The 25,323-nt window shown below is 42.9% G+C and overlaps 1 long non-coding RNA gene and 1 pseudogene across 1 annotated transcript in view; one reads left to right on the forward strand and one right to left on the reverse strand.

Annotated features, from left to right (window-relative positions):
• Positions 1-25,323, forward strand: part of LOC127572767 (contactin-associated protein-like 5) — a 991,970-nt pseudogene that overhangs the window by 251,576 nt on the left and 715,071 nt on the right.
• Positions 1-25,323, reverse strand: part of LOC127572798 (uncharacterized) — a 35,734-nt gene that overhangs the window by 5,328 nt on the left and 5,083 nt on the right. Inside the window, exon 2 of the long non-coding RNA XR_007956693.1 lies at positions 12,128-12,193. This is a non-coding gene — a long non-coding RNA (uncharacterized LOC127572798). The remainder of the gene's footprint in view (positions 1-12,127; positions 12,194-25,323) is intronic.

Genomic DNA, 25,323 nt, shown 5'->3' on the forward strand with positions numbered 1-25,323 from the left:
ACTTCTGACTCCAAGGAACAGACTCTGTGTCTTTACTTTATAGTAGTGTAGCTAGCCGCTACAAAACATTTTTTTATGTGGCCACGTGGAATTAAAATCATCTTGACCTGCGGTCAGCTGTAAATGTTGCTCTGGTTTAATGTTTAGATTAACCATTTGAATAAAGTGTTCATGAATTGTGTTATTGACCTTTTGCTCGTTCAAATGCTAGAAGTGTTTGCAATTCTGAAAATTAGGTGCAGGGAAGATTGAAGATGGAGAAAAGAGCCACGAAGACAAGGTTTGAGGAGGAGGGCGGGACGACCTTGTAGTGGCTTGTAGATCTCATTTCCTGCACTATTGGTTAAGGCAGAAGCAATATCAATATCCAAAGTTAATTAGATAGACAAATGAAGGAAGGGAACTTCAAGAATGTCACAGAGAAAAGATTGAAAACATTCCAAAGTATTTCACTGTAATTGATTTTTTTTTAAAATACTCCTTCATTTTGGAGATGTGAAAATGTATTGTCTATTCCGAAACAAATAGTGTATTCAGCTGTTTCAGACTCAGTCACATTCAGATTGAGTCCCATGTAGGTCCAACCAGGTAAGGATGGAAGATTCTGAAAATCTTTCGAGAACCAGATGGATTTTTCAATCCACTAGTTTATGGGCATCATTAATAAGGCTAGCTCGTTCTCTAGATTGTTAGCCTAGGCGTCTAGATTAGCGACCTCATAACTTAATAATTGTACCATAACGATACCATCACTATTTAACAGAAACTTGAGAGACAACTTTTTTACACAAAGGGTGGTATGTATGTGGAGTGAGCTGCCAGAGGAAGTGTTTGAGGCAGATAGAATAACAACTTTTAAAAGAGAGTTGGACAGATACAAGGATGGGAAAGTTTAGAAGGTTGCGTAGGCTCAGAGTTCATACTCTAGAAGGTAGGAGATTGAGGGGTGATCTGAAAGAGGTATATAAGATCATGAGAGGCATAGACAGGATTAAAGCACATAGTCCTTTTTCCCATGGAGGAGGGCATAGGTTTAAGATCAGAGGTGAGAGATTTAAAAGGGACATCAGGGGCAGCTTCTCAACGCAAAGGGTGGTGGCTATTTGGAATGAGCTGCCAGAAATAGTGGTTGAGGCGGGTACATTAGCAACATTTAAAAGCCACCTAGATAAGTACATGGATAGGAGAGGTTTAGAAGGCTATGCTCCAAATGCAGGCAGATGGGATTAGCTCGCTGGGCAACACAGTTGACATGGATGAGTTAGGCCGAAGGGCCTGTTTCCATGCTATATGAGTCTATAAGGTTATGGGCCAAACACTGGCAAGTAGGACTAGCTTGGATGGGCACTTTGGTTGGCATGGACGAGTTGAGCCAATGGGCCTGTTTCTGTGCCCTGTGACTCTATGACTCAATGACTCTATACACACAGTTGCTGTTGCATTTAAGAAAACAAGGCATCAAGCTCCCATAACATTAATGACATGGGGATAATTTCATGCAGATATAGCTATTGGCCAATACATCAACAAGCACCCCTCCTTTCTTTTTGGATAAGACCTTCACCATTAGTCGGGGTGCGGAGCTCAAGAGCCACGAGGTGATGTTGCAGCTCTGTAGAACTCTGGTTAGACCACACTTGGAGTATTGTGTTCAGTTCTGGTCGCCTCATTATAGAAAGGATGTGGAAGCTTTAGAGAGGGTGCAGAGGAGATTTACCAGGATGTTGCCTGGATTGGAGAGCATGTCTTATGAGGATAGGTTGAGTGAGCTGGGGCTTTTCTCTTTGGAGAGAAGGAGGATGAGAGGTGACTTGATAGAGGTGTACAAGATGATAAGAGGCATAGTGGACAGTCAGAGACTTTTTCCCAGGGTGATAATGGCTAACATGAGGGGACATAATTTTAAGGTGATTGGAGGAAGGTATAGGGGGGATGTCAGGGGTAAGTTTTTTTACAAAGAGAATGGTGGGTGCATGGAATGCACTGCTAGCAGAGGTTGTGGGAGCCGATACATTAGGGACATTTAAAAGACTCTTAGATAGGCACATGGATGGTTGAAAAATAGGGGGCTATGTGGGAAGGAAGTGTTAGATAGATCTTAGAGCAGGGTAAATTGTTGGCACAATATCGTGGGTGGAAGGGCCTGTGCTGTGCTGTAGTGTTCTATGTTCTATGTTTAAATTTACCTGAGAGGGTTATGGGGCCTTGCTGTAATGACTCACCTGTAAGCTAACCCCTCCGACAATGCAGTGTCCCCTTTTACTGCTCAGAGTTGTCAGCTGGGCTTTAGGTGCACGGCTATGTGACTTATGCCAGAGGCAAGGATGTCATGGATTGATCCACAATAGACAATGGGGGAGGCAGTTTGCCAAGTGCATCATTTGGTGACTGCAGTGAAAGAATCAAATTAAATTTGGATTGCATTGGATTCCCAATAGCTGTTGGATATTGGAATGGGTAATAATACACGTTCTGTGTCTAGAATTCTTGGTTTCCGTGTGCACACTACCTTTGTTTTTAACAATTCATTTAATTTGTTTAAATGTCAGTTTGATTTCCACTCTCTTATTTCCCCATCTTTGTGACTGTCAACAGCCTTGCTTTCAACTCCAGGCTGACAATTTTTCTTGAGCTTACTTTTTGTCATTTAAAGCAGCATTCTTTTCTTCATTACTTTATCAATCAGGATAAATCTTCTAATGATTTGTGCTCCCAATATTTCATTCCTTGGGTTTCATTAAAGTTTCTGGCTCCCAGCAGAACAATCAGTCCATTTGCCTCGGCTTTGAAAATGCCATTAATTTTAAGTGTGGCCTAGCTTCTTTGTACAACTTTCTTTCTTGCCTGCAAAGATGAATCTTACTGGCAATTGCAATTGCAGAGATGGCATTGACTAAGTTCCTATAGCTAGAACAAACTGCTGGAGGAACTCAATGGGTCAGGCAGTACCTCTAGTGGGAAATGGACAGTCGATATTTCAGGTCCAGATTAAGGGTCTCAACACAAAACATTGATTGTCCATTTCCCTCTACAGATGCTGCCTGACCTAATGAGTTCCTCCAGCAGTTTGTTTTTTGCTCCAGATTCCAGCATCTGCAGTCTCTTGTGTCTCTAGGTTCTTAATGTATCAGCCACAGTGTGTACGCTTTCAACATCAAAGAACTGTCTATGGGGAGGATTATACAAAGGACAGACAATATTCTACCATTTGTTTAACGCTGACCAACTTCTACCATGTGCACCTGGTAGGCAAGTCAACTTCCCAGCCTGTCAAAAGGTTGTCAGCCCTAACACAGACATACATCTATAGAGCACCAGTTAAAGAGTACATGGTACCTCTGATGAGCATTATCAGACAAACCATAATACTGAGTTGATGAAGGACATACCAGAACAGACCTTGGATCAAGTGACACATCATAAGAAAGAGCAAGAGGTTATTTTATGAGGCAGAAAGGACTAAGATGGGAATATCAAGGCCAAAGGGACAGATGGCATGATTGCCAGAGATAGAGATGTAAAATGATGATACCCAAGAGGTTAGAATTGAATGAGTAAAACAATTCAGGAGAGGAGGGCTGGAAATGGTCACTGATGCAGTTAGGGAAGGTATTGGAAGATTTTTAAATGAAGGCATCAATTGAAATTTGTCAAAGTCAGTGGCAGGTGGGTGGTGGTGAATGTGTAAGTCGAAGAATGGGCAGCAGAGGTTGCAATGGGATAAAGTGTCTTCCATTGGAAGTCTCTGGATCTGGCGCACAGACACTGCAAAATTTCAAGTGGAGTTTATTGTCATGTGTACAAGTATGGTACAAGAAAAATAGAGGACTATGGGTAAGCCGAGTAACTTCTAGGGTAGGGACATGTTCGGCACAGCTTTGTGGGTGGAAGGGCTTGAATTGTGCTGTAGTTTTTCTATGTTCTACGGTGAAATACAGGTACAATGAAAAACTTGCTTGCAGCAGCATCACAGGCATGTTGGTTCAGACAACACGCAAAACATAAATTATACAAGAAAGTGACAAGAAAAAAAAGTGTGCTGAACAAGACGTTAATGCAAAGACACAATTAGAGACAAATCCATGGTAGTCAAAGTCGAGTTTATTATCATATGCACAAGTGTATGTGTGCATAGATGCAATGAAAAACTTACTTGCAGCAGCATCACAGGCACATAGCATCAGATAAGCAACATTCACAATCACAACATAAACACAATTTTTACAAGAAAGGACACAATTGGGTCAAAAGAAACAAAGTCCATTTTAGTGCAAGTGGTTGAGTGCACGAAGTGGTCTGTAGTGTTCCATTGCTAAGGTAGGATTACGGTTGTGTAGGTCAGTTCAAGAACCTGTTGGTTGCAGGAAACTAGCTGTTCCTGAAGCAGGTGGTGTGAGACTTGAGGCTTCTGTACCTCCTGCCCAACGGTAGCAGTGAGAAGAGGGCATGACCCGGAAGGTGGGGATCCCTAATGATGGGGATCCTTGATGATAGATGCCGCCTTGTTTAGGCAGTGCGTCCTGTAGATGCTGTCAATAGGAGGGCAATGTCCATGATGGACTAGGCTGTGTCCTCTACTCTCTCACATTCCTGGGCAATGGAATTGCCGTAACGGGCCATGATGCAACCAGCCAGGATACTTTAAACAGTGCATCTGAAGACGTCTGTTAGAGTTACATTTTAATTGTTGTTGGGTCATTCAGGCTTCCTGGGCACCTGGAATTCTGTTCCATCAATACCGTGGGTAGTCATGAGCCATCTGTGTGTACCCAAGGCTTTCAGTCGTGCCAGAAGAATCTGACTCTGGTTAAAAGTCACAAACTGCTGACATTGGCATGATCAGTCAGCATGTGATTTACTCAGGAATGAGAAGGCCTTGGATTTAATCCAGATCCTGCAACAAATTACCTAATGAGAAATGATAGGTGTTGCTTAATCAGGATGAACATTAGACTGGATCGCCAATCCCAATTACCAGCCAGTGATGCCCGGAAGACTGGATCCAAAATTAGCTTGGTGAAAGGAGGCACAGGGTAGTGGTCAAGGCGGGTTTCTCTGACTGGAAGATAATAACCAGTAGTGTACCACAGGGATCTGTGCTGGGACTTTTGTTGTTTGTCAGGTATATTAATGACTTGGATGAGAATCAGGTGGACTGACTAGTAAGCTTGCTGATGACACAAAAATTGGTGGAGTCATAGATAAAACAGAAGGTTATGAAAGGATATAGAGGGACATAGATCAGTTAGAAAGTTGGGTAGAGCAATGGATGATGGAATTCAATCCAGATAAGTGTGAGGTAATGCATTTTGATACTAATAAATGGCAAAGATCTCAGGAGTGTTGATGTACAGGGGGACTTTGGGGAGCAAACTTCCTGACAATGGAAACAAAAGTGGATAGGGTTGTGAAGAAGGCACTTGGCATGCTTGCCTTCATGGGCCAAAATGTTGAGTATTAGAGTTGAGATGTCATGTTGCAGCTGAACAAAACATTGGCCGGGCCGCACTTGGAGTATTGTGTACAGTCGTGGTTGTCATGCCACTGGAAAAGATGTGGTAGCCTTGGGAAGAGTGTAGAAGAGATTCACCAGAACATTGCCTGGAATGGAGGGCTTTACTTATTGGGAGAAATTGGACAGGTTGGGTTTATTCTCATTGGAATGCAGGAGGCTGTGAGGTGACATTATAAAGGTTTATAAAATTATGAGGGGCATAGATAGGGTAGGTAGAATCTTTTTCCTAAGGTGTGGGAGTCGAAAAACCTAGAGGGCATAAGTTTAAGGTGAGAGGGGAGAAATTGAAAGGAGATCTGAGAGGCAAGTTTTTCACACAGGGTGGTAACTATATGGAATGCGGGTGATGGAAGAGGTAGAGGAGTTGTACAATTACAGCACTTGGGCAGGTATTTGGATAGAACAGTGGAAAGATATGGACCAATTGTAGATAAATGGCCAGCATGGATTAGTTGCTCTTTCTGAATTACATAGGCCCATTTCTGTGCTGTACAACTCTATGACTCTATGAAGCACATTCTGCGAGTTGACATCAATGCAGTCCAGAGTCAAGCTCACCTCTAGCATGCCAACAGCTGCTAATGCCACACTGGGCACTTGTATGAGACATTGCAGAGTACAGTGTCTATCAATCAGCATTTCTGTAGGAGCCAAAGGCCGGAAGACGTAAGAATGTTGCATTTCCATCACTAGAGGATGATAATGAATCAGTTGTTTCTTCATGACAATCCAATAGTTTGGCAATTGGTTTATTATTGTCACATGTACCGAGAGGCAGTGAGAAGCTTTTGTTTGCATGCCATCCAAACAGCTCATTCCAAATGTAAGTGCATCGAGATAGTACAACAAAAAGAAAACAATGCAGAATATAGTGTTACCCTTTACATAGAAATTGCAGTGCAGGTAGACAGATAAAGTGCAAGGGCCATGATGAGGTAGATTGTGAGATCAAAAGATCTTTATTGTATAAGAGGTCCACTCAAGAATCTTACAACAGCAGGATAGAAGCTGTCCTTGAGCCTGGTGTTACATGTCCTCAAGCTTTTGTATCTTCTACCTGATAGAAGGGGGGAGAAGAGGGAATTACATGGTTTCATGGTTACTGGGTTTCTAGATGCTAATCCAACAACCAGACTACCAGGCTACCCTGCCCATATATCTCTGCTGGACGTAGCTGTGGGTTGTATACACTTGTGGCTCTGCTTCATCCCACAAAACTGCAATATCAGGAAAAAAGAACAGCAGATCCATCTGTGCTGCAAGCTTCTGTGGTTCTGTGTGACTAGGCACAGCTTGGAAGTTTCACTTTGCCTTGTAATTCAGAAAGAGCAAGACTTGTGTTGATACAAAGCTTCATTGTGTCTGTCAAAAACATCTCAAAGCCTTATTTTTACACAAAGTGTAAATAACATGGCACATAGTAAGTGTCAAAAATCACAGGATTCCATGCAGGACGACAGCTCATTCCAGATTACTTGACTTTGCTTATAGTCACTGGTCACTCAATTGTTAGTTTGAACTGTTTGTAATGATTACATTATGTAACTGGAGCACAGAACATTTGATATGACAGGACTGGGTCAGTATCAGTTGGAACGGATGGGGTTCTACAAATACTGTGCATAGTAAAATATGTTAATGCATTCACACTTCATTCATGACTGGAGATCTTCCTGCTCTGTAGCTGTTAGTTTTCATCAAATTTAAATGCACAATATTAAGTGTTGCTCTGTAAATAGGGCTGTATCTTGCAAAAGTAAGTGTCCATCATGTGGTGTCAATGTACAGCATTGATATTATGTTGAGTGATAATAGATTTCAAATAAAGTAGATAATGTCTTATTAAGACAATAGACATTTCACAAGACTTAGCTCAAAGCACCAAATAATAATTTCAATCTACATACACAGTCAAGCATCTGACCCAACTTCTACTGGTAACCCATTGCGCATTAGTGTGTTTTGCCAAGATAACTGAGGCTCCGCACCATCGATCTTTGTTACTGTGCCAAAGGCACTTAGTTTGTGAGAACACAGTATAATATGATCTTCACTGAGGCTACCAGAGGAATCTTTAACCCCTTTACCTTTGTCATTTTAGAAGTAGACAATCAGTGTGCTAAAAATTATAATCAAAATGAGCTTAAATTTAAATTGTTATGGTAGATATGCAAGAATTATTTCCTCTGGTGAGCAATTCTGGAATTTTCTCAGTATCCCTGTCTATCTCCTTTAAGATTCTCATTAGAACCTGTGGGTGGTACAGCAGCATTGCAGTTAGAGCTGCTGCTTCACAGCTCCAGGAGAACAGGTTTGATCCAGACCTTGGGTGCTGTGTGTGTGGAGTTCACATGTTCTGTCTGTGACAGTGTGGGTTTCTTCCGGGTGCTCCGGTTACCTCCCACATTCCCAAACGTGTAATGGTAGGATACTGCAAATTACCACTTGGTGTGGGTTGATCGCAAAATAAAATCAAAGGGGACTTCATGGTTACCTGAGAGAGAGAATGAGTTATTCAGATACAGGGAAATAAAGAAAGGGGAACAGCACTGATAGGACTGCTCTGCTGGGAGGCAGCATGGATCCAATGGGCTGAATAGCTTCCTCCTGTGACATTACAAGTATCTACCCTTGATCAAGCTTTTGGTCATCCATTCTGATATCTGTTAGCTCAGTATCAAGTTCTATTCGGTAAAAAATGTGCAGGATGTTTTATTGCTTTAAAGATGGTGCAGACCAGTGTTGACAATTAAACCAAATGAAATGCAGCACATGATAAACCACACCAGACAATGACTTTGCCCATAACTGTATTTCTTTATTAATCGTGATTAGTTCAAACAACTCTTAGGTTCACTACATAGTACAAAAAAAACTTCATTAACTCTTTAATTACACAATTCTTTTGGCAGTTTCACAACCTCCAAAACTCAGTGCATCCAGATAGGATGCTTTCTATGGTGCTTCAGTAAAAGTTGGTGAGTGTCAAAGGGGACAAGCCAAATTTCTTTAGCCTCCTGAGGAAGTTGGTGAAACCAACTGGTTTCACCACGTAGTTCCTGGTCCAACCACGTAGACACCACGGCTAAGAAAGCTCACCAGCACCTCTACTTCCTCAAGAAGCTGAAGAAATTTGGCATGTCCTCTTTTGACACTCACCAACTTTTATCCATGCACTACAGAAAGCATCCTATCTGGATGCATCACAGCTTGGTCTGGCAACTGCTCTGCCCGAGACTGAAAGAAACTGCAGAGAGTTGTGGACAAAGCCCAGCGTGTCACGGACACCAGCCTCCCCTCCATGGACTCTGTCTATACCTCTCGCTGCCTTGGTGAAGCAGCCGGCATAATCAAAGACCACACCCACCCAGGTCATTCTCTCTTCTCCCCCCTCCCATCAGGCAGAAGATACGGGAGCCTGAGGACACATACCATCAGGCTCAAGGACAGCTTCTATCCCACTGTAATAAGACTATTGAATGGTTCCCTTATACGATGAGATGGACCCTTGACCTCACAATCTACCTTGTTATGACCTTGCACCTTATTGTCTTCCTGTAATGCACTTCCTTGTAGCTGTGACACTTTACTCTGTATTATGTTATTGTTTTTACCCTGTACTACCTCAATGCACTGTGTAATGAATTGACCTGTACGAATGGTAAGCAAGACACATTTTTCCACTGTACCTCAGTACAAGTGACAGTAATAAACCAATACCAATAAGTCTATTCAGGTATTACCCGCTCTAGATTTAGGTCAGAGACTTGGGGTCTTCAAGACTATACTGAGCTCTTCCTTGAATCTTATTCTCTGTCTACGTCCTAATATCTTCCTGTAACAGAGGCTGGAATGGAGTGCATTTTTCAGTAGTCTGGTGTGGATAGTCGAGGAGAGAAGAAAGAGTTAAATGGAAGAATTGAAAACAACAAAAGAGACTTGATCAATATGAAGCTGAAGGGTCGATGTGAAGTGGGGTCACGCTGACATTTGAACATTTGGATAGTGCCAATGTGGGAACATATTTGCAGTAATTTTCCACCTGAGACTACATTACAGTGCTGTTGACTTCAGGAAGGGGTGTGGTGCACATGCTCCTGTCTACATCAACGGTGCTGAGGTCGAGAGGGTTGAGAGTTTCAACTTCCTAGGAGTGAACATCACCAATAGTCTGTCCTGGTCCAACCACGTCGACGCCACAGCCAAGAAACTCACCAGCGCCTCTGCTTCCTCAGGAGGCTAAAGAAATTTGGCATGTCCCCTTTGACCCTCACCAATTTTTATCGATGCACCATAGAAAGCATCCTATCTGGATACATCACGGCTTGGTATGACAACTGGTCTGCCCGAAACTGCAAGAAACTGCAGAGAGTTGTGGACACAACCCAGCACATCATGGAACCCACCTTCCCCTCCGTGGACTCTGTTTATACTTCTCGCAGCCTCTGTAAAGCAGCCAACATAATCAAAGATCCTACCCACCCCAGACATTCTCTCCCCCTCCCCCCCCATTGGGCAGAAGACACAAAAGCCTGAAAGGACATACCACCAGGCTCAAGGACAGCTTCTATCCCACTGTTATAATACTATTGAATGGTTTCCTAGTACAATAAGATGAACTCTTGACCTCACAATCTACCTCATTGTGACCCTGCACCTCACTGACTACCTGCACTGCACTTTCTCTATACTGCACTCTATTTTTTTTTAACCTGTACTACCTCAATGCACTGTGTAATGAATTGATCTGTATGGACGGTATGCAAGACAAGTTCTTCACTTAACTCGGTACAAGTGACAATAATAAACCAATAAATCTATTCATGATACCGAGCAACACAGACAATTTTGAGATACTGTGTACCAGGGACAGTATTGTACAAGTCTAAACTCTAGTAATTGTGGACCAGGTGGCTAAGGTGATTATGGGAACCAGCAAGGATTTGAAAGTATCAAACAGGAGGTACATATATGGCAAAAGGAGTCAACTTCTAGCCGTACAATTGGCTATAAAATAAAATCAATCTTTTAAAAGTTTACAGAGAAATAAATAAAAAGGTGCCTCATGAAATGATCAATAGCAATAACTCCAGAGAGCATCAATTGCAGAAGAAAACTCCAAGTCTATGACCCTAGATATTGGTTTAATGTGAGAGGAGAAAGATTTTCACACAGAGGACGGTGCATACGTGGAACAAGCTGCCAGAGGAAGTGGTAGAGGTGGGTACAACTGTAATGTTTAAAATACATTTAGATAGGTTAATGGATAGGAATGGTTCAGAGGGATATGGGCAAAATGCAGGCAGATAGGACTAGCTTAGTTAGGCACATTGGTCAGCATGGACGAGTTGAGTTGAAGAGCCTGTTTCTATGCTGTATCACTCGATGACTATGACCTGCTCTAATTTCAATAGATCACCTCATGCTTACCTTGATTTAAAACAAAGGTTAGATAAAATAGATGAGATTACTAGTCACATATTACTAGTCACATGTACATCGAAATACACAGTGAAATGCACCTTTTGCGTAGAGTGTTCTGGGGGCAGCCCGCAAGTGTCGCCATGCTTCTGGCGCCAACATATCATGCCCACAACTTCCTAACCCATAGGTCTTTGGAATGTGGGAGGAAACCGGAGCACCTGGAGGAAACCCACACAGACACAGGAAGAGCATACAAACTCCTTACAGGCAGTGGCCGGAATTGAACCCAGGTCGCTGGCGCTGTAATAGAGTTACGTTAACTGCTACACTACCGTGCTGTTGACTTATTCATTGTCCTTTATTTACCTGTATCTCTATAATTTTAATTTTTAGTTGCTTAAGCTGTATTTAAGTAAAATTATTGTTAGACATTTTAAAATGTCTTAAATCTATTTTAATTGTTCAGAGACATTTAATTATAACCAAAAAGGAGTATGACAGCGGTGAGAATGTCAATAAGGTGTTCTAGGGGGGGCACAGTCTCGCTATCTATCCCCTGAGATCTCACTCCATTTTAGGCAATGGTCATTGCATCGAGACTGCAGGGTTAGTCAGAGGTGCAAAGGGTGAGTGCGGTCTCTGGAAACATGTGAAGGACAAATGTGGGTGCCTTCCTCTGGTTTCCTTCGATGTCCGAAAGAAATGTAGATTAATTGACCACTGTAATTTGCCCCTGGTATGTAGGTGAATGGTAAAATCTGAGGGGGGGAGTTGATGGGGATGTGGAGAGAGTAAAATGGGGTCAGTGTAGAATTAGTGCAAGTGGATACTTGATGGTCAGAATGGACTCGGTGGGCCAAAGGGCCTGTTTCCATACTGTATGACTCTATGACAAAATGCTACTTGGGTAGCACTAGTGTGGGGTCAACCATGATCTTTTTAAATGGTAGAGCAGGCTAGAAGGGCTTAATGGCCTTTTCCTTGTTCTTACACTCTTATGCTCTCCAGCAAACAATAACAAACAAGAACTCAGTCAAATGCATCTGAATCCTAATTCCATTTAATCATGCCATTGTTTTGTTTTTATTGCCTTCGAACAGCTTTGAGTGAGGCTATTTATTCTTATATTCTGTGTGAATACTTTGCCTTAAACCCCATAAGAGATATTGTTCATAATTGCATACTCACCAAGAAGCAGTTTTAATACATCTTGTTCTGGTTTCATGATCTATCATGACGTTGATGTACTCTTTCCTACAGGAAACACATTAACCAATTTGTTTATAGGCTGATGAATGAGAATGTACAAGGCATGATTAGTAAGTTTGCAGATGACACGAAAATAGGTGGTGTTGTTGACAGCGAAAGTGGTTATCAGGATTCACAGAGGGATCTTGAGCAGCTGGATAAGTGGGCCGAGGAATGGCAAATGGAGTTTAGTTTGTATTTTGTTGTATTTTGGGAAGACAAATGAGTGTAGTACTTGCACAGTGAATAGTAGGACCCTAGGGAGTGTTGTAGAACAGAGGGAACAGGGAGTACACTACAGAGGTTCCCTGAAAGTGGTGTTGCAGGTAAACAAGGTGATGAAGAAGGCTTTTGGCATGTTGGCCTTCATCATTCAGGGCATTGCACATAAAAGTTGAGATGTTATGTTGCAATTGTACAAGACGTTGATGAGAAACAAAGGACTGCAGATGCTGGAATCTAGATGAAAAACACAGTGATGCTGGAGGAACTCAGCAGGCCAAGCAGCATCCATGGAGAAAAGCAGGCGGTCAACGTTTCGGGTCAGGACCCTTCTTCAGGACTGAAGATAGAAAAAGGAGAAGCCCGATATATAGGAGAGAAAAGCAGAGCAGTGATAGGTGGATAGAAGAGGGGAGGCGGGGTGGGCACAGGGAGGTGGTAGGTAGATGCAGGTAAGAGATAGTGATGGGCAGGTGCGGGGGAGGAGGGGAGAGCAGATCCACCAGGGGATGGGTCCATCTACTTATAATCTTACCTGCATCTACCTATCACCTCCCTGTGTCCACCCTGCCTCCCCTCTTTTGGACAGAGGTTGAGGAGGCTAGGACATTATTCCTCAGAGCACAGGAATGAGGGATGATCTTACAGAGGCGTATAAAATCATGAGGGGCATAGATAGGGTGAATACGCAAACTTTTTCCCAGAGTCGGGGAATCAAGAACTAGAAGGCACAGGTTGAAGGTGAGAGGGGAGAGATTTAATAGGAACCTGAGGGGCAAATTTTTCACCCAGAGAGTGGTCAGTATATGGAATGAACTGCCAGAAGGAGTGGTTGAGACAGGTACATTTAAAAGGTACATGGATAGGAAAGGTTTAGAGGGATATGGGCCAAACTCGGGCAAATGGGACGAGATGAGATGGTAATCTTGGTCAGCATGGACCAATTGGGCCGAAAGGCCTGTTTCTGTGCTCTATGATTCTATAATCCCATGACCAACAGTGTGGTAATAAGCAGATATCTCTTTTGCAGTGTCTGAGTCAAGTCAAGTCGAGTCGAGTTTATTGTTTATTATTATGTGTGGAGAAATTCTCCCACTTTAAGTAATCCCCCCCTTCACCCTCCCCCCCACCCACCATGCTTCTTCTCTTCTTCCCTTTCCTAACCTATCTCTTTTTCTTTCCCTTGCTCTCCTTTCCTTTGACCCATCCCCCGGTGGATCTGTTCTCCCCTCCTTCCCCGCACCTGCCTATCATTATCTCTTACCTGCATCTAAGATAAGATTTCTTTATTAGTCACATGTACATGGAAACACACAGTGAAATGCATCTTTCGCATCGAGTGTTCTGGGGGAAGCCTCCGAGTGTCACCACGCTTCCGGCGCCAACATAGCATGCCCACAACTTCCTAACACTTTGGAATGTGGGAGGAAACCGGAGCATCCAGATGAAACCCACACAGACATGGGGAGAACGTACAAACTCCTTACAGACAGTGACCGGAATTCAACCCATGTCGCTGGTGCTGTAATTGCATTACGTTAACCGCCATACTATTACAGCACCTATCACCACCTTATGCCCAACCCACCTCCCCTCCTGTCCAACTATCACTGCTCTGCTTTTCCTCCCTATATATTGGGCTTCCCTTTTTCCTATCTTCAGTCCTGAAGACGGGTCCTGACACAAAACGTTGACCGCCTGCTTTTCTCCACAGATGCTGTCTTGCGTGCTGAGTTCCTCCAGCATCATTGTGTTTTTCATATTGTCATGTGTACATGTACAGTGAGGTACAGGTACAATGAAAAACTTGCTTGCAGCAGCATCACAGGCACATAGGTTCAGACAACACACAGAATATGAACTGTACATAAATTATACAAGACAGTAAATGGAATAAAAAAGACTGTGCAAAACAAGACCTTATTGCAAAAAAAAATACAATCAGAGACAGGTCCACGGTAGTGCAAGAGGTGGCCTTTGCTGAGGTATAAATGTTAGCCAGGAATCCATGGGGAATGATCTTAGTTTTCTTCAAACTAGCAACACAGATAGTATTGCTGCCTCACAGCTTCAGTAACCCAGATTCTATCCTGACCTCCGGTGCTATCTGTGTGGATTTTATATGTTCTCCCTGTGACCGCTTGGGTTTCCTCCAGGTGCTCTGGTTTCCTCCTACATCCCAGAAATATGTGGGTTGGTAGGTTAATTGGATTTCCCCCAGTGCAGGCGGGTGGTAAGAATATCAGGGTGGAGTTGATAGGCATGTGAGAGAGAAGGAGTTGTAGGGAAATAAGAGGGTGGATGAGATTGATGACATTGCTCTTAAGAGTCACAAGAGACTGAAGATGCTGGAATCTGGAACAACACACAAAAAGCTGGAGGAACTCAACGGATCAGGCAGCATCTTTGGAGGGAACTAGACAGTTGATGTTTCAGGTCGAGACCCTTCATCTGGAATCAAGATTGCTCTTAGCCCTGAACTAGATTCAATGGGCCAAATGTCCTTTTATGTTGGAATGAGGTATGATAAGAGAAAATAGTGTTAAAGGATCATTAACTTCCAGCTGAGTAGAGGAGGGATCTTCAGTTTTATGTCTCGTCCAACAGACAGCATCTTGAACATTGTGTGACTCCTTTGGTGATGCATCAGCGTGCCAGCCTGATTGCATGCTTCACTGATTAGCAGAGCTTGAATCCACATCCTTCTCACTCAGGCAACTATTATTTGAATGAGACAGGGTGAAAAGAAGCGATGGTAGAAATAATGAAGTAAAAACAGAATATATTGTTTTTCCAGCATGTTTTAAATCATGATGAATTTAGATAAAGTAAATAGAGAAAAGCTTTTCACAAAAGCAGATGGTTCAAAGACTAGAGGGCACATATTTAAAATGATAGGCAAAATATACAGGGATGATATGAGCAAAATGTTTTGTTTACACTGAGTGATGGTGACCTGGAATTCTCTGCCTGTAGACGTGATAGAAACAGTCAAGGCTTTCGAGGGAATTAAATGAGCATCCGAGAGAAAATAATTGGTAGGGCTATGGGAACAAAGCAGTGGAATGGGACTGAATGGATTGCTGTACATAGAGCTAGCATATATTTAATGGGCTGAATAGACTCACAAACTGAAAGAGTTCAATGATTTTATGACCCAGTGTAGCCAAGGTGTTTTTACAGGCAATTGTATATTTTTTTGAAAGGTGGCTCCTGTCAAAATGTAAGAAACAAACCAACCAATTTGTGCACAGCAAGTTCCCTCAAACAGCACTCTGAAAATGGACAAATAATCAAATGACTTCAAAAGACAGTAAATAAAAGCCAGTCCTTCTTTCTACTTAATGAAGGAGATGGCACCTGAATGATAGAGAAATGGAGGGCGATGTGTGAGGGAAGGGTTAGATAGATCTTAGAGCAGGATAAAATGTCGGCACAACATCGTGGGCCGAGGGGCCTGTACTGTGCTGTAATGTTCTATGTGTTAAACTCCTGAGCAAAAACCAAATAGCTAGAGGAACTTAGTCAGGCAGCATCTGTAGGGGGAAATGGACAGTCGATGTTTCGGGTCAAGACCCTTCATCTGGACTGCAAGAATAGAGGGGAGATAGCCAGTATAGCCGTTTCCAATGGATAACCATTTCCCTCTACAGCTGCTGCCCGACCCTCCAGCTACTTATTTTTTTGCTCCATATTCCAACATCTGCAGTCTCTTCTGTCTCAGTGTTAAACTCTTGCTGAATGGAGATGGTCATTCCTTGACACTTTTGTGGCATGAGTGTTATTTACCATTTGTCACCATCAGCCTTAAGGTTGTCTGGAGGTTGCTTCCCATAGGCACAGACTGTTTCATTCTGAGAAGTTACAAATTGGAACAGGACATTAATAGACATCCCTGGTTTTAATATTATGATGGAAGAAAGGTCATTGATGAAGCAGATAAACATGTTTGGGTCCAGACACTGGCTATGAATCTCTAGCATGAGGCCTTGGGGCTGAGACAGTCTTACTTTGAGCAAGGTATGACTCTAGCCAGAGGTACATTTTCCATTTGATCCTCATTAATTTAATGCAAAAAAAAACAAACTGCTGGAGGAACTCAGTGGGTCGAACAGCAGCTGTGGGGGGGGAAAGGAATTGTCGATGTTTTGGGTCGAGGACTGAGAGTAGAGAGGGAAGATAGCCGGTATAAAGAGGAGATGGGGAAAACAGGCGTTCCCACTAATTTAATACTGGTTCATTGATGTTGAATTGGGTCAAATGCTGCCTTAATATCAATGGAAATCTCTATTTTCCTTCATCTGAGAGATAGAGGTCTTTAAAACAATGAAAGGATCCATAGGGTAATGGGAGATTTAATAAGTTTTGGATGTTTTGAGAGGATGGGCAGTATTGGATTGGCTACCCATTGATTGTACCACCTGGTATTTACTCCACTGCAGACAATGGAACTGCACAGTATCTGTTGAATACAACAGACAGCTGATTCAGTCTGCACTGCCTTGTGTTACTGTTAAAAGTCAAAGTCGAATTTATTGTCATAAGCACAAGTACATGAATGCACAGGTGCAATGAAAAACTTACTTGCAGCAGCATCACAGGCACATGGCATCTTATAAGCACCATTCGCAAGAAAAAACATAAATTAAACATAAATTATACTCAATTTTTATAAGAAAGAATACAATTAGAACGGGGAGACCAAAATTGAAGGTCAATGAAGTCCAAGGTAAACACCAATACATCAGAATTAAGCACAAATAAATCCTTTGATGAATTCGGGAGAAATGTTCTTTCCCAAATACTTGCTCAAATGTGGAGCACATCGGGTTGGTTTAAGGGAAGTTTAAATAAGCACAACGGGCAGCGAGCAGCAGAAGGTTATGTTAATGGAGTGAGGTAAAGCAGGTGGAATGGAGGGTTACGTGGAGCATAAACACTGGAATAGACTGTTTGGGTCGACTGGCCTATTTATGTGTTGTACATGTGTACTTCTGCGTAAAAAAAAACAGATTGTAATTTAAATCACATTGCAAATTCAGTGAGCCTTGTAATGAGTATGATTGGAGATCGGACAATAACACATTGGCACAAATCTCGGACTCTTGTTCCTTTCAAATGATTCTTCATGCTGCAAGTACGTAATATGGTAAATCTACCCTTGTTCTGTGCAGTAAACTCAGCTTTCTTTATTGGATTGAGAGTTATGGGCAAATGCCTACCTGAACAGATTTCCCAGTCCTTTGATGCAGTGTGTGGCCCATTAATGGTGGATATCACTGTGGTGTGCAATACAATGGCATGGCAGAGTATATACAGATAGACATCTTTTAATTTGTTTTTTTTGGCAGCCACCTTCTTCAACCACTGTAATCCTTCTGGTGAAGGTACTCCTGTGGTGCCATTGGATGGCGAGTTCCAGGACTGTGACTCAGCGGCAATCAAGGGATAATTATATAACGTGGGATTGTTTGCATCTTGGAGGAGAGATTGCAGGTGATGGTGTTCCCAAATGCTTGCTGCCTTGCCCATCTTGGTGGTAGAGGTTACAGATTCTGGAGATGTCAAAGTAGCCTGGCTGAGTAACTGCGGTATACTGCATAATCAGCAAGTTCCTCCAATTCTAAGCATTGACTTGATGTGTTCCCTCCTCAAAGTTCATCTCAAATCCTGGTATGCTGCACTCTCTGATACACATGAGCTTCCACTGCCCTTTGAGGAAGTTCCAATGTCTCACAGCATAGACATAGAATAGAATGGTAGGAGTACAGGAACAGGCCCTTTGGCCCACAATGTCTGTGTCTATCATGGTGCCAATTTAAACTGCACATCTCTCTACATGTAAAAATTGGTAAATTGGTTTATTATTGTTCCACGTACCGAGGTACAATGAAATACTTTGTTTTGCATGCCATCCATACAGATCACTGAAGAAGTACAAGGGAAAACAATAACACAATGCAGAATAAAGTGTTACAGTTACAGAGAAAATGCAGTGCAGGCAGACAATAAGGTGCAAGGCCATAACAAGATAAATTGTGAGATCAAGAATCCATCTTATTGTACAAGGGGGATTGTGCAATGGTCTTATTACAGTGGGATAGAAGCTGTCCTTGATATGCTTTCAGGCTTTTATATACTCTGCCCTATGGGAGGGGGAGAAGAAATAATGACCAGGGTGGGTGGGGTCTTTGATTATATCGTCTGTTTTACTGAGGCAGCGAGAAATGTAGTCCATGGAGGGGAGGCTGGTTTCCGTGATGCGCTGAGCTGTGTCCACAACTCTGCGCACTTTCTTGTGGTCTCAGGCAGAGCAGTTGGCCACACCAAGCCGTGATACATCTGGATAGGATGTTTTCTGTGGTGTATCTATAAAAATTGGTGAGGGTCAATGGGGACATGCCGTATTTCTTTAGCCTCCTGAGGAAGTCGAGGCACTGGTGAGTTTGCTTGGCCATGGCATCTACGTGGTTGGACCAGGAGTGACTATTGAAGATGTTGACTCCTAGGAACTTGAACCTCTCAACCCTCTCAACCTTAGCACTGTTCATGTAAACAGGAGCATGTGCACTACCCCCCCACCCCGCCCCCCCCGCTCCCTCCTGAAGTCAATGACCAGCTCTTTTGTTTTGCTGACATCAAGAGGAAGGTTGTTGCCATGACACTGTGCTACTAGGCACTCTATCTTCTTCCTTCTTTCTTTTATTCTAGATGCCTGTATTCCTTGTCTGTTTGTGTGCCTGCCTAAATTCCCCTTAAGCATTGCTATCGTATCTGCTTCCACCACGGCCCAAGGCCACACGTTCCAGGCACCCATCACTCTCTTTGTAGAAATAAATGCTTTGCAAATCTCCTTTAAACTTTTCCCCTCTCACCTTAAACCTATGTATCTCCTACACAAAGCCATTAAGACTATCCCAAGTAAGTCTATTCTTCTCCATGATATGAGTAGATCCTACTCCCAAGAATCCTCTCCATTATTTCCCTACACTGATGTAAGGCTCATCGGCCTATAGTTTCCTGACAGAAAATATGTTGTCATCTGCCTTAAATAAGTGATCCTTATTTTTGAACAACAGCACTTCATTCCAGGTTCTCTCACAAAACAAAACATGATCGCCATATCCACCCTGTCAAGATCGCTCAAGTTCTTATATACTTCAATCAAGTTGCCTTTCCTAACGTTCAGGTAATACAAGCCTAGCCTGTACGCTGGGAGAGCAAGAAGGACCTCAGTTTAATGACTCATTTAGAAGATGGCAGTTCTGATAGTATAGCAATCTGTGAGTACTGAGCTGGATTATCTGGGGTAGGTTTATGATGGCTTGTGTCGAAGTGACAACCATCTGCCTCAGCTGTGTGAGTGAAACCCACTGAACTGCAAGGAAATTTTCATACCAGTTTCGGTTTTGACCAGAGTCTGGATCTGGGGAGGCTTGTGCTCGTGTTGCACCTGCAGTCGGAATGAATGACGGAGGAAGATTTAAAACCATCAATAGAGACATCAACATTCACCCAATTTACTTCACACTGCATGAAAATATAATTTGCAGTTATAGGAACTATTGTACCGACCATGCACTTAAAAAGCACTGCAAAGAGCTCAGAAATTGGTGAGTGTTTGACAAATTGAATGTAAACAGATGTCTATCACAGCATCAGTCATCCTGATAAAAATACAATACACACCAAATAACATGCTTTTTAAATGAAAACATCCAGCTCAAGGAAACAATTATTCAGATGCACCTTCATGCTCAGCACGTTCTGCCCATTCCATTTTCCTTTACTGCATAGAAGACAGAAGTGACACTATAAAGTATTGCCACTGTAGCCAATGCATTCTTGGATTTTTAATTTGTGTGCTATAGGTGTGAATGTAGGTGTTGCTTGCAAAAACCAGCCTATATTGACAATCCTCCTTTGAACAGTGGATGTGGTGAAGGTGGTTCTACTATGCTTTGTGTTGGAAGTTCAAGGACTCAGAAGCAGCAAAGTTTTAAGAAATATCAATTAATTTCTCAGTTGGAATGGAGCATGACAGTGAGGGGAACTTGTATGTGTCAGTGTTCACTTGTACCTGCTGCAGGTGCTACAGATAATCAGGAGGCGAGATTAGCCATTACAAAAGGGTTCATTTGGTACTTGAAATTTTTGTTACCTGATTTGCCAACAAAACTATCCCCTGGCACAGAGAGGAGGCCCGGGTCTTTGGAATTCTCTTCCTCAGGGGCAGTGGAAGCAGTGTCCTTTGTTATTTTAAGCCAGAGGTGTATTTGTTCTTGTTGAGCAAATGGGTTGAAGATGAGAGACACAAGAGACTGCAGATGCTGGAATGTGAAGCAACACACAATCTGCTGGAGGAACTCAGTGGGTCAAGCAGCATCTATTGGGGGGGGGGAGGTTGGAAGGAATTGTTGACATTTTGCGTTTCACTGCAGGGTATTGACCCAAAACATCGACAATTCCTTCCCCCCCCCCACAGAACGTTGCTTATTGATTGGCACAGCAGGCTCGAGGGGCCGAGGGGCCAAGGGGCCTATTCCTTCTCCTAATTATAAGGACTCATATTTTTTACGAAGGGCCATTACTAATTGTAGAAGAATAATTGAACTTTTTAATATCTCTGATTAGCTGGAAAGAGTGTAAAGAAGATTTACGAGAATGTTGCCAAGACTCAAGGGCCTGAGTTATAGAGAGAGGTTGGGCAGGCTAGGACTTTATTCCTTAAAGCACAGGAGACTGAGGGGTGACCTTATAGAGGTGTATAAAATCATGAGGGGCATAGATAGGGTGAATTAACTCAATCTTTTTCCCAGGGAAAGAGAATCAAAAACTAGAGGGCATAGGTTAAAATGAGAGGGGAAAGATTTAAAAGGAACCTTGAGGGGCAACTTCTTCATGTTGTGGGTGGTCCATATATGTAATGAGCTGCCAGAGGAAGTGGTTGAGGCAGGGACAATAACAACATTTTAAAGATATTTGGACAGGTGCATGGATAGAAAAGGTTTAGAGGGATATGGGCCAAACATGGGCAAACGGGACTAGCTTAACTGGGCATCTTGGTCAGCATGGACCAGTTGGGCTGAAGGACTGGTTTCTGCGCTGTATGAATCTATAAATAAGCAGTCTCATTTGGCTGCATTTGGCCCATTTCCTTCTAAACCTTTCCTATCCATGTACCTGTCCAATAGCTTTTGAGTGTTGTTAATGTACCTGCCTCAACCACTTCCTCTGGCAGCTCGTTCCATATAATGGACCATCCTCTGGGTGAAAAAGTTAGCCTTCAGGTTCTGATTAAATCTCTCCCCTCTCAGCTTGTGGCTGATCTCGTCTCCACTTTCCTGTCTGATTCCCATAACCATTGATTCCTTCCAGTCCAAAAACATATCTACCCCAGCCTCGAACCTCTGCACAACCATCTGAGATTCCAAAGATACACAACCTTCTGAGAGAAGAAGTTCCTCCTCATCTTGGACTTAAGTGGTCACCTCTTAATTCTTAACACCTCCACAGCAACTAATCTTTCAATCCCCCTCGAGATCTTGTATGTTTGAACCAGATTGCCTCTCATTCTTCCGAATTTGAGGGGCCCATTCTGTTCACTTTCCTTTCTTGACAAGTGCTTATGGGTCCATTACTCAGGAAGCCATATGTGGAAATGATAATGATGTTATTGATTGACCGTGGTAGTGTTTCACCACCAACTAGTTGACAACAAAGGGGAGATGAGAGGGAAGCTCCAGATACCAAAGGTCGAAACTCCTGTTAACTCCCAGTAAGTGAAAATCAAAAAGGAAAATGCAAAAATCTAAAACAAAATCAGAAAATGCTGGAAATGCTCAGCAGGTCAGGTCGCATCTGAGGGAAAAGAAACAAGAGTCAACACATCAGGTGGGAGACTCTTTGTCCGGTCTCATCAACATTTACCAAGTGAGCTAAAAAGTGTGCTGTCACAGTTCAACAGAGGAATTGTGTTCAGGAAGATAATGTTTGGCTGGAGCAGGCAGCCAGTCAGATTTAAGTTAAAAATGACATCTGTGCTTCTGTTTACATCATTAAAACTTATATTAAATGCGGCCCTTTATCTTGCAATAGACAAGTGTTTTGGGGGATTTGAATGTTGGTCCTCCCAAAGGTACACCTCCAGTGTTCACTGTGACACTAAGGTGACCCACTCCATTTTGAGGACAGAGACAGAGGGCATGAGAATCTCTTGGTAAAACCACTTTGAGGGGGCCAATTGACAGGGGACTAATACCAGACTGCAGTGATGTGATCGAACTAATATTCTACAGCCTCCTCTCAGCCATCAAATTCCCGCAGCAATTCTGAAGCCTTTTTCCACTGATCTCACTCTCATGCCAGTGTTAAGAAAAGGCAACATGCCAGCCGGTGAGACTTTGATCAAAATTCCCAGGGTACCTTTATTGCATTCAGAATGATGAACAAAAAAATAAGCCCCCAGGTAAGAAGCAGGTTTCACTATTAAAGCTGGACTGGGATTTCTCGAGCGAGAAGGGAGCTCGTTGTCGTGGAAACAGCTGAGGCCTTCATTTGTGGTCGATAGCAGTTTTCAACTTCATCAACTAGTGCTTTGTTGGGAAGAATTATTTTGTGGCAACATATAGATTTTCATTTTCTTTTCACTTGCTCATGTTTTCAGATAGGCTACTCTGGGGCAATGCATTGGCTCAGTCTCTCACTGATAGAAAACAACACATCCCCATTCATAGCGGTTTATGGAGACAGTTCGCACTATGTGACTTGCCTGTCTGTCATGGCCCAGTGTCTTTACTTCTGATTCAGTTCACAGGTTCAATTCCCACACCAGAGACACAAGTAAACAAAAATATCAAGGCTGGCACTGAGCATTGCAGGTGCGGCAACAAATATTCAGCTGGAGGAACTCAGCAGGTTGAGCAGCATCCATGGGAGGAAGAATTGTCGATATTTCGGGTGGAAACCCTGCATCAGGACCCGAAACATCAACAGTCCCTTTCCTCCTGCAGATGCTGTTCGACCAGCTGAGTTCTTCCAGCAGATTGTTTGTTGCTCCAGATTCCAGTATTTTCAGTCTTTTGTGTCTCTGCTGTGGTTCTGGATATCTTTCAGCTGAGACATTAAACTTGCTCCCTTGCCAGTGGATGTAAAAAGTCATATGGTATTGGTATTGGTTTATTATTGTCACTTGTACCGAGGTACAGTGAAAAACTTGCCTTGCATACCGATCATACAGGTCAATTCATTACACAGTGCAGTTACATTGAGTTAGTACAGAGTGCATTGATGTAGTACAGGTAAAAACAATAACAGTACAAAGTGTCACAGCCACAGAGAAAGTACAGTGCAATAAGGTGCAAGGTCACAACAAGGTAGATCATGAAGTCATAGTCCATCTCATTGTATAAGGGAACTGTAATAGTCTTATCACAGTGGGGTAGAAGCTGTCCTTAAGTCTGGTGGTACATGTCTTCAGGCTCCTGTATCTTCTACCCGATGGAAGAGGAGAGAAGAGAGAATGTCCCGGGTGGGTGGGGTCTTTGATTATGCTGGCTGCTTCACCAAGACAACGAGAGGTAAAGACAGAGTCCAAGGAGGGGACACTGGTCACTGGTGTCTGTGATGCGCTTGGCTGTGTCCACAACTCTCTGCAGTTTCTTGCAGTCCTGGGCAGAGCAGTTGCTGTACAAAGCCGTGATACATCCAGATAGGATGCTTTCTATGCATTGGTAAATATGACACACTTTTAAAGTTAAGGAGTTCTCCCTGGTGTCCTGACCAATATTTGGTCCTCAATAAATGTCACATAATCACACCATCTTTTGGGAGAGATTGGAATGTGTAAATTCGATGCATTTATTCCAAAACTTCAACAGCAAATGCAATTTGAGAGTGTTTTATTCACTGTAGAATGGCTGGGTGCAATACAAATGCAATTCCTTCTTTTCAGAATCAGAGTCAGATTTATTAACACTGACTTATATGACATGAAATTTGCTGTTTTGCGGTAGTACAGTGCAAAGACATAAAATCTATAAATTACAAAAATAAATAAATCATGCAAAAATAAGGAATAATGAGGTAGTATTCATGGGTTCAGAATTCTGACGGTGGAGTTGAAGAAGCTGTTTCTGAATCGTTGAGTATGGGTCTTCAGCTCCTGTACCTCCTCCCTGGTCGTAGTAAAGAGGTCATGTCCCAGATGTTGAGGGTCCTTAATGATAGATGCCGCCTTCTTAAGGTACTGCCTCTTGAAGATGTCTTCGACGGTGGGAAGGGTTGTGCCCATGATGGAGCTGGCTGAGTCTACAATTCTCCGCAGCCTTTTTCAATCCTGTGCATTGGAGGCTCCATATCAGGTTGTGATGCAACCAGTCAGGATGCTCTCCCCCATACATCTGTAGAAATTTGTAAGAGTCTTTGGTGACATACGAAATCTCCTCAAACTCCTAATGAAGTAGAGCTGCTGGTGTGTCTTCTTCATGATTACATCAATGTGTTGGGTCCAGGATAGATCCTCGGAGATGTTGACGCCCAAAAACTTGAAGCTGCCCTTTCCACTGCTGACCCCTCAATGAGGACTGGTGTGTGTTCTCCCGACTTCTCCTTCCCCTTTCTGAATCAATTCCTTGGTTGAGTGTGAGGTTCTTGTTGCAAAACCACTCAACCAGCTGATCTATCTCACTCCTGTACGCCTCCTCGTTGCCATCTGAGATTCTGCCAACAACAATCAATAACAATGGAGCCCCACTCCTCCATGTACCTATCCAAGTGTCTCTTAAATAAGCCTCCCACAGATGCTGCTCAACCTGCTGAGTTCCTTCAGTTGAATGTTTGTTGCCGCACCTGCAGTGGGGAATTTATAGATGGTGTTTGAGCTGTGCTTAGCCACACAGTCATGAGAGAGAGTA

This window comes from Pristis pectinata, chromosome 1 (genome assembly GCF_009764475.1).
Source record: "Pristis pectinata isolate sPriPec2 chromosome 1, sPriPec2.1.pri, whole genome shotgun sequence".
Classification (NCBI taxonomy): domain Eukaryota; kingdom Metazoa; phylum Chordata; class Chondrichthyes; order Rhinopristiformes; family Pristidae; genus Pristis; species Pristis pectinata.